The 16,197-nt window shown below is 39.2% G+C and overlaps 1 pseudogene; it reads left to right on the top strand.

The window, feature by feature from the left end:
• Positions 1 to 15,304, top strand: part of LOC121102377 — a 130,256-nt pseudogene extending 114,952 nt beyond the window's left edge.
• The last annotated feature ends 893 nt before the right edge of the window (positions 15,305 to 16,197 follow it).

The raw sequence follows: 16,197 nt of genomic DNA, 5'->3' as shown, positions 1-16,197 counted from the left end.
TATGTCCATACAAAAATTGTACAAGAATGTTCATAGTAGTTTTTAATAATAACTCCCAAACTGAAACAATGCAGATGGCCAGTAGGACATTGAATAAGCAAATTGTGTCTATCCATACACTAGAATACTACTCATTAATAAAAAGAGCTAACTACTGATACATACAACTACTTGAAAAGTCTTTAAATGTTTTATTAATAAAGAAACCATACACAAAGAACACCCACTGTATGTTTCCATTTATATGAAGCTCAAAACCAGGCAAAACTAATCCATGGTGACAGTGAATGAGAACTTAAGATCCCTGTATTGAGTGATGCTACTCCCTGACAGGAGAATATGAGAGCTGCCTGCTTCCACCAGGCCAGCTGATGGATGGAAAATCGGCTTCCTGCTTAGCCCCGCTGACACTGCTTGGGCCTGGTGAATCAGAGTGCTGATTCCTTTTGCTTAGATGGGAGATCAGCTCCAGGTTTGACTTTGCTTTTAAACCCTGAAAGGGGTGAGTTTGGAGAGGGTGATTTGCTCTATTGGTGTCTGGTTAGCGTAGGGTGGCCAATACCAAAAGGCTTTCTATTGCTAGTCTGCTCTTTCCTGGTCCTTTGGTTAGGAGAACAGGCTTTTATTGGAGTTTTTTGTCTGTACTAGTTGGTGGTTTAGGAGCTGAAGACTTCTGGGGCACCCTGTGTGAATATAGGGAAGGCAATAAGGAGTCCAGGAACTCAATCATGTGTCATTTCTCAAGCTCAAAGGCTCCTCGGCAGTCTACCCTCTTCTTCTACTCTTTCTTGCATCTTCCTGTACCGTATTATGTTAAGTTCAGAGATTTTTAGTTGCAAGAGGCGGACCCGGATGGAGTGGCTACTCTTTGAAGTGTTTGGAGTTAGAGGTCCTATAAAACTGTAAATTGCCACAATTATCATTATGGTTTTGCTTGTTAACACAGTGAAAGCACCAGTCTAAGCCTTCCAAAGAAGAGTCTTTGTAATTTTTTTCTTTTCTTCTGTGGGAAGTTGCATTTTCAATGGGTTCCTCACAAATTTCCAAGAGGTTTCTAGTTTCAACATTATAATGTGTGTACTTTTACCCCATTGTGTCTGGGCAACCCATAAGAGGAAGGCCATTCTGCTTCATTTTTAACAAGTGTAATGAGAAGAATAATAAAATCTTCTCCAAATGTAAACACCGAACAGGAGCTCTTGAGAGAATGATGTACCTCACCCCATGTTGGAAGAGTTGTACACTGGGTTAAAAGGAAAACACTAATCAATGCATTAAATGGATTTGTTTTAGATTGCATATTTTCTCATTTTGTTATATTTTATTTCAAAAGGCTGTGGTAAAATTATAAAAATCCACACCTATTATTGATCTGAACCTACAAGCTTCTATTAGGCACGGTGAGATTCAAATAAAAAAAAATTTTTTTTTGAACTTTCATTTAAGGGGTGCTATATGCTCCAGTGACTTGCTCCCTCCAATGGCTTTGATACCTTTGATAAATGCTCGCTGAAGAGGGACCCACACCACTCATGGGCTCCGGTGTTGATTCCCCACCTCATCAGCCACCATGATGATCTGACCAGGAAAACCACCATGGGCCACTCCTGTGATGGTACATCAGTGGCTGGCAAACAACAGTCCATGGGGTAACTGTGGCCCCAAGCTGCTTCTGTAAATAAGGTTTTCTTGACACATAGCCACATCTATTCTTTTTATGTCCTGTCTAAGGCTGCTTTAAGGCTACAACAGCAGACTTAGAGAAACACCAGAGAGCGTGTATGGCCCACAAAGCCAAAAATGTTTGCTATCTGCCCAATTCCCTTTACAAATACGGCTTTCTACCTACATCCCACTTACCTTACCCACTGCTTCCTTAGCTGCTTTTCCTCCTCACCTCCCTGATTTATAAGCCCTAGAGTCTTCCAGGGAGTAGTTCCCTAGCATCCCTTCATCTCTTCATTGACTTTTTAGGTCACTGTCTCAAACCCAAGAATCATTGAAAGCTTTTTAAAATATTGATGACTCGCGGCCACCCCAGAGGTTTTTATTTAATTAGTCTGGGTTAGGGCCTGGGTCTTCAGTATTTTCTCGAAAACTCCCCAGGTGATCAGCTATATAGCGAGGGGGTGGAAACAGCTACTCTAGGTGATGTCAACTAGCCTCAAGGCTTTATATTAACTATATATCAACAACTTATATATTCAATCCCCAAATCTTCCTGAATTCCATATTCACACATCCAACTGTTGCCTTTGACATCACTGGGATTTCTAACAGGCATCTCAAACAGAACACATATAAATCAGAACTCATGATTTCCTTTCCTTCTCCCTCTCAGTAAACGCATATATTCATTCTTTCAGTTGCTCAGGACAAAAATCTTAGTCATTTTTTACTCCCCCTTTTCTTTTAAATTTTATTTATTTATTTGACAGAGAGAGAGACAGCCAACAAGAGGGCACAGGCAGGGGAGTGGGAGAGGAAGAAGCAGGCTCCCAGCAGAGGAGCCTGATGTGGGGCTCGATCCCAGGACTCTGGGATCACGCCCTGAGCTGAAGGCAGACGCTAACGACTGAGCCACCCAGGCGCCTCATCCTCCCCCTTTTAATGTTCCATCTCAAATCCAAATTAGCAAATCCCAATCGCACCTTCAAATTATATGCAGTCCACCCACTTACCATCCCTCCTCCTGCTGTCATGTGGCCCAAGCTATGATCATCTGTCATAGGTTTCCTATCTTTATGGTCTCCTGGTTTCTGCTATTTGCCCCTCTGTAGTTTTTGTTAAAATAGAAGCCAGAATACCAGGATAGACAATGAGTCAGATCAAATCACTCCTCTGTTCAAAGACTAAGAATGGCTTTCCATCTTTCTCAAAGTAAAACCAAAGTTACTACATTGGCCTCAAAGCATTCTGATGATTTAGCCTCCTGATATGTCTCCCTCTACCTTTGCCTCCCACCTTGTTTCTCCTCACTCAACGCAGTTGAGCCATACCAGACTCTTGTACATTCCTTAAACATACCCTCCCCCTAAGCATATTTGCACCGGGAATGCCTGCTCTACCCCTCAGATGTCCTAATCGCTCCCTCTTGAATATTACTTTATCAGGGATGCTTGCTCTGACCGCAAAACTTTCAAATAGCTTTTTCCTCAATATTTTCTTTCCCTTATTTTATTTTTTTCGGCCAAAGCACTTATATGTGATATACTGGTTTGTTTAGGGCTTTTGTCTTCCCCTTTACTAGAATGTATGTTACAATCAGAGCACAGCTGCTGTGATGTGTAACACCAGGGGTGCACATCATTGTCTATGTGAATGTGTCTTTGAGAATTGTGCAGCACACAGCTTGAGCAGCTGCATGTGGCAACCCTACTTCAAGCAGGGTTTAGTTCAATTTTGCTTGGTTTAGTTCACTGCTGTACTTAGGCCTTAAATGCTGCCCGATGCAAACAGGCCTCACAATTATGTTTGGTAGATGAATTGTTGAACATATACCATATAATTTTGCTCTGGATTGATATTCATGAAAAGATTCTTTTGAGGTACTTTTCTATACCGTTTACAATATGTTCTCCTTCATCTTGACATTTTATATAATGTTATGTATTTTATAGAATACATAATTATATATAATTTATATAATATATATAATTTATATATAGCATATAATTAATAATTTAAACAATACATTTTACATAATTTTATATGAAGTCTTTTTCTTCATATTTTTAATGTCCTATCAATGCTTATTTTCCTTTGCTTGTTTTCGTGGAACAAGATGAAGCCCGTGAGTTATCTGAATTACCAGCCCCTATTGTTCTTTATCCGCAACTCCACTTAAAAATCACATTTTTGAATCTGTCATCATAAAAATACTTATTTGATGGCTGGACTGTGAGCTCAGGGATGTAAAGATTTTATTTTTTTCACATCTGGCCCCAAAATAGGTGCTCAATAAATATTGGTTAAAAGGAAGGAAGGAGGGAAAAAGAAGGGAGGCAGGGAAGACAGAGAAACTCAGAGAATTAGAAAAGTTGGTATGGAAGAGCTGGAGCCTCGCTCTCAGTCAGTGTATCTGATTCATACACAGGCAGCCAGAATAGAGTGTTCTCAGCTATATGGCTTGATGGTCTTTATCAATCAAATTCCAAAGACTGTTTCCAAATATTCCTTTGGACTGAATAAAAATCTCTAGATAAAATATGTGCCCATTAAAATCATAAACATTGTGGCTCAGTTGGTTAAGAGTCTGCCTTCAGCTCAGGTCATGATCCCAGGGACCAGGAATTGAGCTTCCGCATTGGGCCCTCCTTGCTCAGCAGGGAGCCTGCTTCCACCTGTCACTCTGTGTGCTTGTGTGCTTTCTCTCTCTTGTCAAATAAACAAATAAATAAATAAAATCTTTAAAAAAATAAAATCATAAACATTTTCAGTTGAATGGACAAAGAAGAAATGGTATATATATATAGAAGATATATATATATATATATATATATATATATATATATATACACACACAATGGAATATTATTCTACCCATAAGAAAGAAGAAGATTTCACCTTTTGTGACAATATGCATGGATCTTGAGGGCATGATGCTTAGGGAAGTAAGCCAGACAAAGAATGCATGCTATCACTTGTAAGTGGAATCTGGAAAGAATAAAAAAGGGGTCAAACTATAGAACAGAGTGTAGAAAAGGTGAGGGCTGGGCTGGAGATAGGGAGAAGTTGGTCAAAGGCACAAGCTTTCAGCGGTAAGATGAACAGGATCTGAGTGACTGATGTAAAACATGGTGACTCATTGGTAACCCTGTATTATATAAATCAACTGTGAGAGTAGAACTTGAATATTCTCACATGAAATAATATAAATAAATAAATATGTGAGGCAATGGATATTAATTAACTAGATGGGGGGAATCTTACACAGTAGAAATGAATATCAAGTCACTCACAATGTGCACTATCGCATAATTTTATATGTCAACTGTACCTCAATAAAGCTAAATTTTTTCTAAATGAAAAAGACAAACTAGGCTTAAAAATTGAAAAATGCAAGTGGTTAAGAAAATATATTTTGTAGTATACTGACCTTGCCATAAATACTATTGCCTCTTAAAAAAAAGATAATAGATTATGGTTTTAGAAATACAATCAATAGGATAGTCAGAATTTTTTTTTTTTTTTTTAGATTTTATTTTTATTTATTTGACAAGGAGAGAGAACAAGTGGAGAGCAGGCAGAGGAGGGGGAGAAGCAGGTTCACTGAGCAGGGAGCCCAATGTGGGGCTCTCTCGATCCCAGAACCCTGAGACCATGACCCGAGCAGAAGACAGAGGCTTACTTAACTGAGCCACCCAGGCACCCCAGGGATAGTTAGAATTAAATAAAACTAGATACTTAGTATGCTAGAAATCACGTTGATTTTGTTTGCTTATTTTTTCTTATGCATTGTATTTATATAGATTATATTTATGAATTTTGTTGTTGTTTTCGTTTTGATAAATTACTTCCTTTCCTTTTATCTTGAAAAGAAGTAACCCTTGGGGCGCCTGGGTGGCACACAGTCCTTAAGCTGCCTGCCTTCGGCTCAGGGCGTGATTCCAGCGCAGGATGGAGCCCCACATCAGGCTCCTCTGCGGGAGCCTAAGCCTTCCCACTCCCCTGCTTGTGTTCCCTCTCTCGCTGGCTGTCTCTATCTCTCTGTCAAATAAATAAATAAAATCTTAAAAAAGAAAAAAGAAAAGAAGTAACCCTTGAATTTAAAGACCAAATGGACAGGAATCTATACAAACCAAAAGCCTGAGAATCTTTTTTCCCTTGCCAGCAGAACTTGATCAGCTCCAGAAAAATTCTTGGTGATGATGAAGGGAAGAACAAATTGATATATAGGAAAGGATTATTCTTACAAAGGTTGAAAAGACATAGTTTTACTTCCCAAAAATTCTTTCCAGTGTCCTTATATTGCTGCATTTACATTATGCATCTTTTCATGAAATGTCACCAGTGACTTTTCTCCAGTCAGCTTTAACTGCTCTATCTGTGAATGCTATTTGTCTTTGAGCCAAATAATTGCATATGGAAAGCAACTCATCTTCAGATGCTAGAGGAAGGAAACTCAATCTCAAAATGATACCTTCTTATCTATGATAAGGGGAAAGTCTTATATATACTGTCACCTTTCTCTCAGAAAAACTGCCATTTCTTTAAAGAATACAGTTTGAAAGCAGTAAAATGATGCAGAACAACAAACCGTCAGAGGAAAGACCAGGGATATTTTTAAGACCTTGCATAACATTTGTAGAAATTCTCAGCACCAGAGTAGACATCATAATCTTGAGAAAGGTTGCACTGAATTCAAATGACTGATCTTCACATGGATAGAGGGGTATTTCGCCTTAAAGAAAAAAATTTTCTGGATAGAAAAGAGATCTGCTCAGCTTATGCCTCTCCTAAGTTCTTTTGCTTCAAACAGATCGTTACAAGACTGTTAACTGATAAAAGTTCGTTAACTGATAATACTTTGATCTTTATCTTAATTCCTTTAGTCAACCCAAGGACAGGAAAGCTCCAAATATTATTGGGATATTAGGAGTGGTGGGGAATGAGGTGAGAAATACTTTTTCTTGAAAGAAGCCAAAAAATGTAAGAAAAGAAAAATGAGGTGCAATTAGTGATTACTTTTTAATTTGAACAATGAAGGGATATGTCCAGAGGGGAGCAATCAAATAGAGAAGTAGCGATCTCTTATGTGCTTTCTATCTTTACTTATAAACATTTAATTAACTACTTTATTAGCCATTGAGAAAAAAAAAAAAACAGAAGACTGAAAAGAGTAAATACTAAATTATCCTGAAATCAACCAGGAGTGAAATACTAAGTTAAACTATAAAGAAATGCCTTTGTACTTAAAAAAAGAAAGGACTATTGACTACAATGAGATAGAATATTTCCCTTATTTCCTTCTTTAATTAACCAACCTGAGCTGGTAGCAACATAATCTGAGCTCAAACGTGTATTTAAGGAGATTGAAAATGATCCACCTTTGCTTTGTGATCCTTTTACATAGGTGGGCATTAAAGAAAACAATCTCTAACAATGAGAAGTCTATCAATTCTCATGATCAAAAAGTATCTGAAAGTATCTTTACAGTAATGTGGTTATTGGATTGACAAACAAAGGAGAAATATCTACAAAGCTACCGTTGGTGAGTAATTTAAAATGGATAACTAAGTTCTGAATGGCATTTCCATTTCTATTCTGATTCAATGATGTGGGTAGATATCAAGTCCCAAACTCCCTAATTACTTTTGAGTGGGGGATTAAACCCATCAGTGATTTTTGCCTAGTTCTTTTTCTTATTTTTAGATGTGGCTGTAAATCCTACATGAAAGTATATTCCTTTCCTCTCTCTCCCACACATTCACGCCACACACAAACTCACATATCCTGCTATGGTTTAGTATAGGGTTTTGCAAACACATTACCTTAAAGACAAGCAAAAGTAACATAAAGGAGAAAAAGCTCTGTATGAGGCAATAGCGGAGGACAGCAGCAAGCAAACTTGATTAAACCAGTCATTTAAGGATAGCTTCCTAATTACCTCCAGCCAATTTTTGACACGTGAGAACTTAAGTCAGTACTGCAATCTTCTCATTTTGCAAGAGAAGCCACATCCATATGTTTTATGAATCTCCCAATATTTACACAGTGTCACTAGTTCAACTCAACAAATAAACAAGGCGACAGAACACCTTCCTCACTAAAAACTTCACGCCTGTGGTTGATTTTCATCAGTTTCCTATCAGGATGGTGCCTCTCTGGCTCGGCGGCGGAGAATTTAGGAGTCTTAGATTTTAATTTCTTTTTACTCCCTTGCTGGGAGGTCTTGGATGCAAAGTCCCATAAACAAGGGGTTTGCATCACAAATAGAAAAGTGATCTGACATTTTAGGGGTAAGAGAATTTAGAGAACATTTCACCCCACATATTTATTTTTAGAGATAAAGATACTCAACCAGATAGACTCCCCTTTCATTTTATCTAAGGCCCTAAGGGACAGTAATGTGGAGAGTTGACACTAGATTTTGAGCTTCAGAATCCCAGTCCATGGAGCCACTCAGTGACTAAAGCAATGAGAATATTCAGGTCAAGGGGGATGAAATCATGACTATAATTTTTAATTTAAAAATTCACAGTTCTCAAAAACTCAGAGGGCAGAGATATTGTGTACCTACTAATATACACCATAGTCTCTATCACAATCTTACTCTTCAAATCCGTATTGAATGGATGCGAAATGATAAATGAATACATTAAGAGGGAAATCATTGTCGTCAGGACAAAAAGGTCATCACTAAGAAGCTAATGACTGAAACAACAGAGGAAATCTGTGGTTCGGGGATAAGCTGAACTCAAGTAAAATGCCTTATTGTTCACTGAAAGAATATTAAAACATACACAATGGAACAAACAGCTCCTTCCTGATGAATCTCTGACTTAGAGGTGAATAGGAATATAGTCTTCTTCCTGGATATGATTTCTGATTGCTTTTTTACTAATGCTAGAAATTAAATTTATTGACTCCCTATCAAAGTGCCCTGTAGAGAAGTTAGAAGTGCCCTGGCTGAATGTAGGAGATAAAAAAAGAAACTTGATATTAAAGATGGGCTTCACATGATAGTCCATTGAAAATATAGCTGTAAGTCAAGCATGCCCCCTGTTTGTGGCTTATTAAAAACTGATTTTTTTTTCCAGGAAGATGTATATACAGGAACTCTGGCCTAGAATTTAATGCACGTTGTTTTCATGTCCTGTAATCTGCTGCTCCTGAGCTCAAAAAGCTGTCTCTTGCCTTCCTCTCCAGTTGGTCTACTGATTAATTTTTCTTTATGAAAATTGAAATGCAAGATGAATAAGACAAGCATTGTCCAACTTCTCTATAAAGTTATGGATTTATTTGAAGTATTTTTATAAAGTATTCAAGTGGAATATATAAACGATACACATGACAGTAAATGAACATGATAAATTATGCCATCAGTATTCTAGTTTTGATGTAACAGGTCACAAGCTCCCCTATAAAATATCTCTTTGCTGCATAAAATTTGACTATCATTTTTTCTACTCTTGTCCTTTAACACTCTTATAAAATGGGGTGTTAGTAGAACATGTAAGGGGGACTGTGAATTTTATTTGTGGATTATTTGGTTTTAGATTCGTAGGTGGCTGACCAAAAGAGGTCAGGTGTGAATGTCTAGGTGGAAATCCATGAGGGACCCAGAGCCACGGTCAATGCCGCTGGACAACATCCACACTGTGGCTACATCAAGGCTCAATGCCTGTGGGAGTTTCTGCTGGGCCAGGTTAAAATCACAGAAACAGGGGATTTTGAGTCATGCAAACAGACCCTTCTACTGAGATGAGAAATGCACTTTGCACTGGGTCATTCAGGTCTTTCCCTTGTGTATGTTTGTTTTCAAGTCCCCCTTTTCTTCTTGGCAACTATAAGCAGATACTCAACTCCAACAGTACTGCTTGGACTGGTCTTGCAAACCAAATTTTGAGTAGACATGTAATTTCCTGTAAGCCTTCCGGCAGCCGCGAAAAACATATTTTTTCGTAAGTTGGCCAATCGACATTTATTGAACATGTCCATGCTGGGCGCTAGGCATTAACTTCCATGTATTATTCAATTTTAAGTCTTAGAATAACTGTATCAGTTTGAGTCTATCGTCAACTTCTTTTAACCTGCCAATGCTTGGGTTAAACCACTTGCCCAATCCAGGTCTTTCTGCCTCAAATGTGAATCCTTGCAAGGTTACAACCCTCATTCTTCAGCCTCACAGTCCCAGAGAGAGTGGGGACTTGCAATGGTCATAACATTAAGATCATTCATTTCAATTATAAAAATAAACTCTGGAAAAATACCTGTCTACCGTGAATCGGCAGAGAGCCTTAAGTAGCTTTGTCCTAGGTTCTTAATCCCCTTGGTTTTATGTTTCCATGGGGATTTATGTTGTTTTGCCAGCCACAGCTCATTATTGACTCAGATTAAGTTCTTACCAGCCATTAAAATCCCCCCATCTTTTTTTTTTTTTTTTTTTAATCCATGCTACTAAGAAACTTTGTTTTTCCCCTTCTCTACTGACACAGGATGAACTTGATACATATATGTGCTGACATTTAGCTTTGTTAAGAATATCTATCTAAATTATTCTGATCTTTGTTCTTTAATAAATTATAGACAGTTTCCAAGAATTATGATGTTTTGGGGGCTTCTGGGTGGCTCAGTTGAGATACAGACGTAGTGAAGAGAAGGGCCATATGCACCCCGATGTTCATAGCAGCAATGTCCACAATAGCTAAATTGTGGAAGGAGCCGAGATGCCCTTCAGCAGATGACTGGATTCAGAAGATGTGTTCCATATATGCAGTGGAATATTACTCAGTTATCAAAAAGAATGATTTCTCAACATTTGCTGCAACATGGACGGCACTGGAGGAGATTAGGCGAGGTGAAATAAGTAAAGCAGAGAAAGACAATTATCACATGGTTTCTCTCATCTATGGAACATAAGAACTACCTGGATGATCGTAGGGGAAGAGGATATTAAAATCAGAAGGGAATGAAAACATGAAGACATGGACTAGCAGCTCTTGAGGAGCTTCAGAGAGGGGTAAGAATGGAGATGAGCCGAAATTGATGGGTAGTAAGGAGGGCACGTATTGCATGGTGCACTGGGTGTTATACACAACTAATGAATCATTGAGCCTTACATCGGAAACCGGGGATGTACTGTATGGTGACTAACATAATATAATAAAAAATCATTAAAAAAAAAAAAAAAAAAAGAAAATAAACAAGCCAATAAACTTTCAAAAAAAAAAAAAGAATATCATGACTTAATACATATTTTGTGCTTCACATAATGACAAATGGTAGTAAGCAATACCTATTAGCCTTAATGTATTTAATGTGTATAAATTATTATTGCTTTGCATATTTATTATCTGTGCTACAATTTTCATTTCAGAAAAGATCAAAATGCTATTACCATATTTTTCCATTACGTGGGGCCACACTCCTCTGTTCTAAAAATATTAAAAATATTAACCAAAACAATTAGGAAATTGGGTGGTATGTGAGAAAGAACACTGTCTCTGGAGTCAAGGTCAAGGTGTGTGCCTGTTCATTCCTGATCTTCTGTAGTCTCACTGTGTGACCTTGTTCCACTCATTCTTTGTGTCTGGTCTCATTTTCTTCTTATAAAAGTCACTGATGCTGGAGTAGATGATCTCTCAGCTCCTTTTCAGATATAAAATCCTGAAATTCCTTGGAAATTGAAGACCATGAAGCCATATATAGGTTGGAAAGAAACCCAATTGGTAAAGTGGGAAGAGGGAAAGAAGAGCAAAGTGTTTAAAAATACAAGTTCTTTCAGTGGGGTTCTCAGTGTAGGTCTTTTCCAAATAAGTTCCAAGGCTCAGTTAACTCAGCTAAGGAGGACCCAAGATGCATAAAGTGGCTCTGAATCAACTGTGTTGTAGGATTCAGTTCTCATTTTCCTAGATGCTAACACTATATTAGTGTAGCATTAAAGGAGGCAGAGTGAAAAGGTAGAAGTTTACTTAATAATACTTACTAGTTAATGCATAAATTTCTTACTATAAGCCAGGCACTGTTCCTTTCAATTTACAAACACTCACAACCCTATGGGGTAAGTTTTAGGATAGGTTCTAGCTCCTGATGAGACATGCAAGAGAAAGAACTAAAACTGCCCAAGGTCACACTGCAGGCACTGAATTCAAACCCAGGTGGTCTGACTCCCATGGCTTCATGCTGCACATGGTGCTGTGTTGTGCTGGCCCCCTGGTGCCCAGCACCAGGTCCAGTGTTAGGGTTACTGGGGAAAATGTGACATATGGTTCCTCCCCTCATAGCGGCTAGAGTGTTTTTGCAGAGATGATACATTTTAAATGCACAAAGAGCTACTGTTTTTTTGCATATTTATGAGGTACAAGGCATTATGTGAAGCATGTGTTATAGATCATTTCATATTATTTTTTACAAAAAAGGAGGAAATCTACCACAAATGCTAGAAAGATGGGAGGAGTAACGTAACAGTACGAAACTGGGGACCTTGACCTATTTAGGCGCATAAAGAACATCCAGGGACTTCCTCCTTAAGAAAGAGAAATTTCAGCTGACACCTGAGGTTGCATAAGAGCTGAACAGCAGAGTGTGTGTGCGTGTGTGCGTGTGTGTGTGTGTGCGTGTGTGTGTGTGTGTGTGTGTGTTTGGTGGCTACTAGCAGGAATGATGGAGAGTATTCTGGACAAACACCCCTGATGTGTTGCACTCAGTGTGTGTATATGCAGTTTGTAAAATTTCAAGGCTGTTTTAAGTCCTAGTATTGTGCTTTTAACATCAGCTCCACCAACATATCTGCAAGGAAACTATCTGACTGACTCTCCCAATCAAGCCGATAACGTTAAGTTTCAGTTTATTTGCAAGATTTTGGGATAAATACCTGACTCTCACCAGATTATAAGATTCATCAGGGCAGGCACCAAGTTTCTTTTGCTCAACATTTTATTTCTAGCACTCAAAATTTGTTAAATAAATGATTCAAGGGGTCTTTTCAGACAAATATTGTTATTAGCTTAAAATTATCACTATGCGTTCACATTTATCCCTTAAAGCATACAACGCCACATGCAATAAAAATGAATTTTGGATTATGGACCAATGCAATCTGCTAATAGGGCACACAGAGTTGGCCTTGCCTGTCTTTCTAGCAAGCAAAGCCTTTAAAAATGATCTATATTCATGTTGTTTTCTAAGTAATATACATTATGCAAAAGCACACTGACAGGCCTATGAATGAGTTGGTAAAATAGTCAATCAAAACGTTTCTTTATTCTTTGAAGAAAAATGAGTAACTATCTTCTAAAAAATAAATTATAGACCCCTTACTAGTGATTCTTTGATTTTTCTAGGTAGTGAATCAAATATATTATTTATAATTAGTTTCTTGGTTTTTTTCCTGCATAGTTTTCCCTTTTTAAATCTCAAAGAGATTAAGAAGTAATGTGTTTTGTCATATGGAAAATGAAAGAACCAGATGAAAGAGTATATATTTTATAATTTCATGTGAAGGCCGAACAGGCAAAATTAATCCACTATTAAATGTAAAGGTAGTAGTAATCTTTGAGAGAGCAGAGCTTGGGGGGTTTCTTGGTCAAGGGGTCATCATGTGGGTGTGTTCAGTTTGTGAAACCTCGTCCATCTGTACAATTATGATGTGTGCACCCTTCCTGATCGATGTTGTACTTCAATAAAGTTATACAAATTCAGACACATATGAGTGTTTTGAAGCAAGGAATTCACCATGTTTTGGGAGATTTCCAATGACTTAGATGGAAGGCCATATTAAAAGGACAGAGAATTAAATACTTCAGAGGAAGGCCCAAGAGAGGTTGGTTGAAGGGACAGCATTGGATTCTGGCCAATATATTTAAGAAGAGATGCTGTGTGCTCCTCCACACTCAAGTGGCTTGCTGTGGTGTCCAGGAAAGTTGAGAAACGCTGGAGAGACTTGGAGGCAATGTTCCAACACTGGCAGGCTGGCCCCTGAGCCTGACTCCTGACCCCTGCACTCGACTGTGGGCGATGCCATTGGTCTTCCAACCTGGCTGCAATTGCAAATACCTGGGAGCTTTAAAGAAACAATGCCAGGGGCCCATCTGCAGGGATTTCCAGATGAAATTAATGTGGAGGCTGGGCATTAGGATATTTTTATCTCCTGTGGTAATTCTGATATGAATCAAAGTTTGAGAATTGCTGTTCTTTTCTATATGATTATACAGTTGCCCCTTGAGCAACATAGGGTTTGGGGTCCCAACTACCACCCAGGTGAAAATCCACTTGTAACTCTGACGTCCCAAAACTACTAATAGCCTACAACTGTTGACCAGAAGCCTCACCGGTAAGAGTCAATTAAGACATATTTTTGTACGTTGTATGTGTTACATACTGTATTCTTAAAATAAAGTACACTAGAGGAAAGAAAATGTATTAAAATCATAAGGAAGAGAAAATACCTTTACAGTACTGCATCGTAAAGAATCCATGTAGAGGCAGTGTGCTCAGTGGTCCCTGGATCTTCTCTTGCTTCAACAGTGTATGCATAGAATAGACCCAGGGATGCCCCTTCTTCTAGTCTCCTCCCACCCTCCAATCTCTTCCAGTGGGAACCTTTGGGACCATCTTCTCAGTCATCCCCTGCCTCTGGGATCAGCTCACAGCATCTTTTGAGCTTAGCTCCTTACTGCTGATCAACCAAGAGCTCCCACATTGCTCAGCATTATCTCATTGAGTTGGAAGCTGCTGTCAGCTACCTGGTCAAAGTGCATTTGCAGTCCTCCTACACTTATCTCTCTCTGGGCTTCTATTTTGACCTCGAGGATGTGGCTCTGGAGGGCCTGGGCCACTTCTTCCAGGAGTTGGCTGAGGAGAAGCTTAAAGATACCAAACCAGCACCCTCTTCCAGGACCTGCAGAAGCCATCTCAGGACGGGTGGGGTAAAAACCCGAGGTCATGAAAGTTGCTATGATCCTGGAGAAGAACCCAAAGCAGGTCCTTTTGGATCTGCATGCCTTGGGTTCTCCTGGTGCGGACCCCCGGCTCCGTGACTTCCTGGAGAGCCACTTCCTGGATGAGGAGGTGAAATTCATCAAGGAGATGGAGACCACCTGACCCGCCTCTGCAGGCTGGGCTCCAGACTGGACTGAGCAAGTAGCTTTTTGAAAGGCTTATCTTCAAGCATAATTAGGAGCTTCAGGAGCCCAGCAGCCCTGGAGGGGCCCCTCTGGCATTCCTCTGGTGGCAGGGCTGCTGTCTGAATCTCTCCCCATAGCCACTAGGCAGCTTTTTAACCACCCTGGAGGCCTCTCTCTAGCTATGGACCAAATGGGAACAATAAAGCTTTTTGCAGGAAAAAAAAAAATCCAAGTATAAATGGACCCAACCAGTTCAAGAAATTCAAACCCATGTTGTTCAAGGACCAAATGTATTAGATTATGTTATACTTTACCATAGTCTAATACTACACTATGCCATGCCGAGCTATGTTGTGCTTTGCTACAGTATAGTACACAGCTCCCTAATGTTATGTATTGCCTAAAAATACATATATTTGTAAGATAAAGAAATGCATGAAAATGCTAAGCCCCACCTTCAAGATAGTGCTTCCTCCCAGAAGAGAAGAAGGGAGCTGAAACTAGGAAGGATACATGGGTGATCTTCACATACACATATATATAATATTAATTTTATTTATATTATATGTATTTATAGTTTTCTTAAGCTGGACGGTGGGCGCAGATGAAGTTGAAATCAAGCATTCATTATAGTTATTTGTTGAGCTCCACCCTTGTCCCAGGTTTTTTTCTAGGTTCTGTAGGGGAAAAACAAAAAAACCAAACCAAACCAAAACTAGACAAAACCTTTGACTTCACGGAGCTAATATTTTAGTTAGGGTAACCAGGTAATGAATTAATATACAACTAAATATATACCTTATGTGATCAGCGCTATGGAGAAAAACAAAGCAGGATAATGAGCTATGAGATGCTGAGATTGGGGGAGGGAGACATGGCTCTTTCATGTAGGGTTGCGAGGAAAGCCCTCTCTGATAAGGACAGGCCTGAAGAACTCAGGGAAGAGAGTCAAATAGATATTTAAGAGAAGAGTATTGAAGGCAGAGAAACCTCCGAGTGCTAATGATCCAGGAGCCAATATTGAAACAGGAGTGGTGGGGGACAGTAGGAAAGGGGGAGGGGCACCTGGGTGGCTCAGTCCTTAAGCGTCTGCCTTAGGCTCAGGTCATGATCCCAGGGTCCTGGAATCGAGCCCTGCATCGGGCTCCCTGCTCGGAGGGAAGCCTGCCTCTCCCTCTCCCACTGCCCCTGCTGGTGTTCCCTCTCTCTCTCTGTGTCTCTCTCTGTCAAAAAAAAAAAAAAAAAAAAAAAAAAAGGAGAGGGGGAGAATGGTTGGGCAGGCAGGGGAAGGCTCTCACAAAAGGCTGGGAGGCCAGTGTGGGGATTATGCATTTTATTCTCTATGAGATAGGCTTCCTAGAAAAGCCCTATTCTTTGTTCCTTTTGTATCTGCCTTCAACTTTTTCTT

The sequence above is a fragment of the Ursus maritimus genome, unplaced genomic scaffold, assembly GCF_017311325.1.
Source record: "Ursus maritimus isolate PB19 unplaced genomic scaffold, ASM1731132v1 scaffold_14, whole genome shotgun sequence".
NCBI classification, from domain to species: domain Eukaryota; kingdom Metazoa; phylum Chordata; class Mammalia; order Carnivora; family Ursidae; genus Ursus; species Ursus maritimus.
Note: the sequence above shows the minus strand (reverse complement) of the source record. Positions and strands in the feature narration are given on the sequence as shown.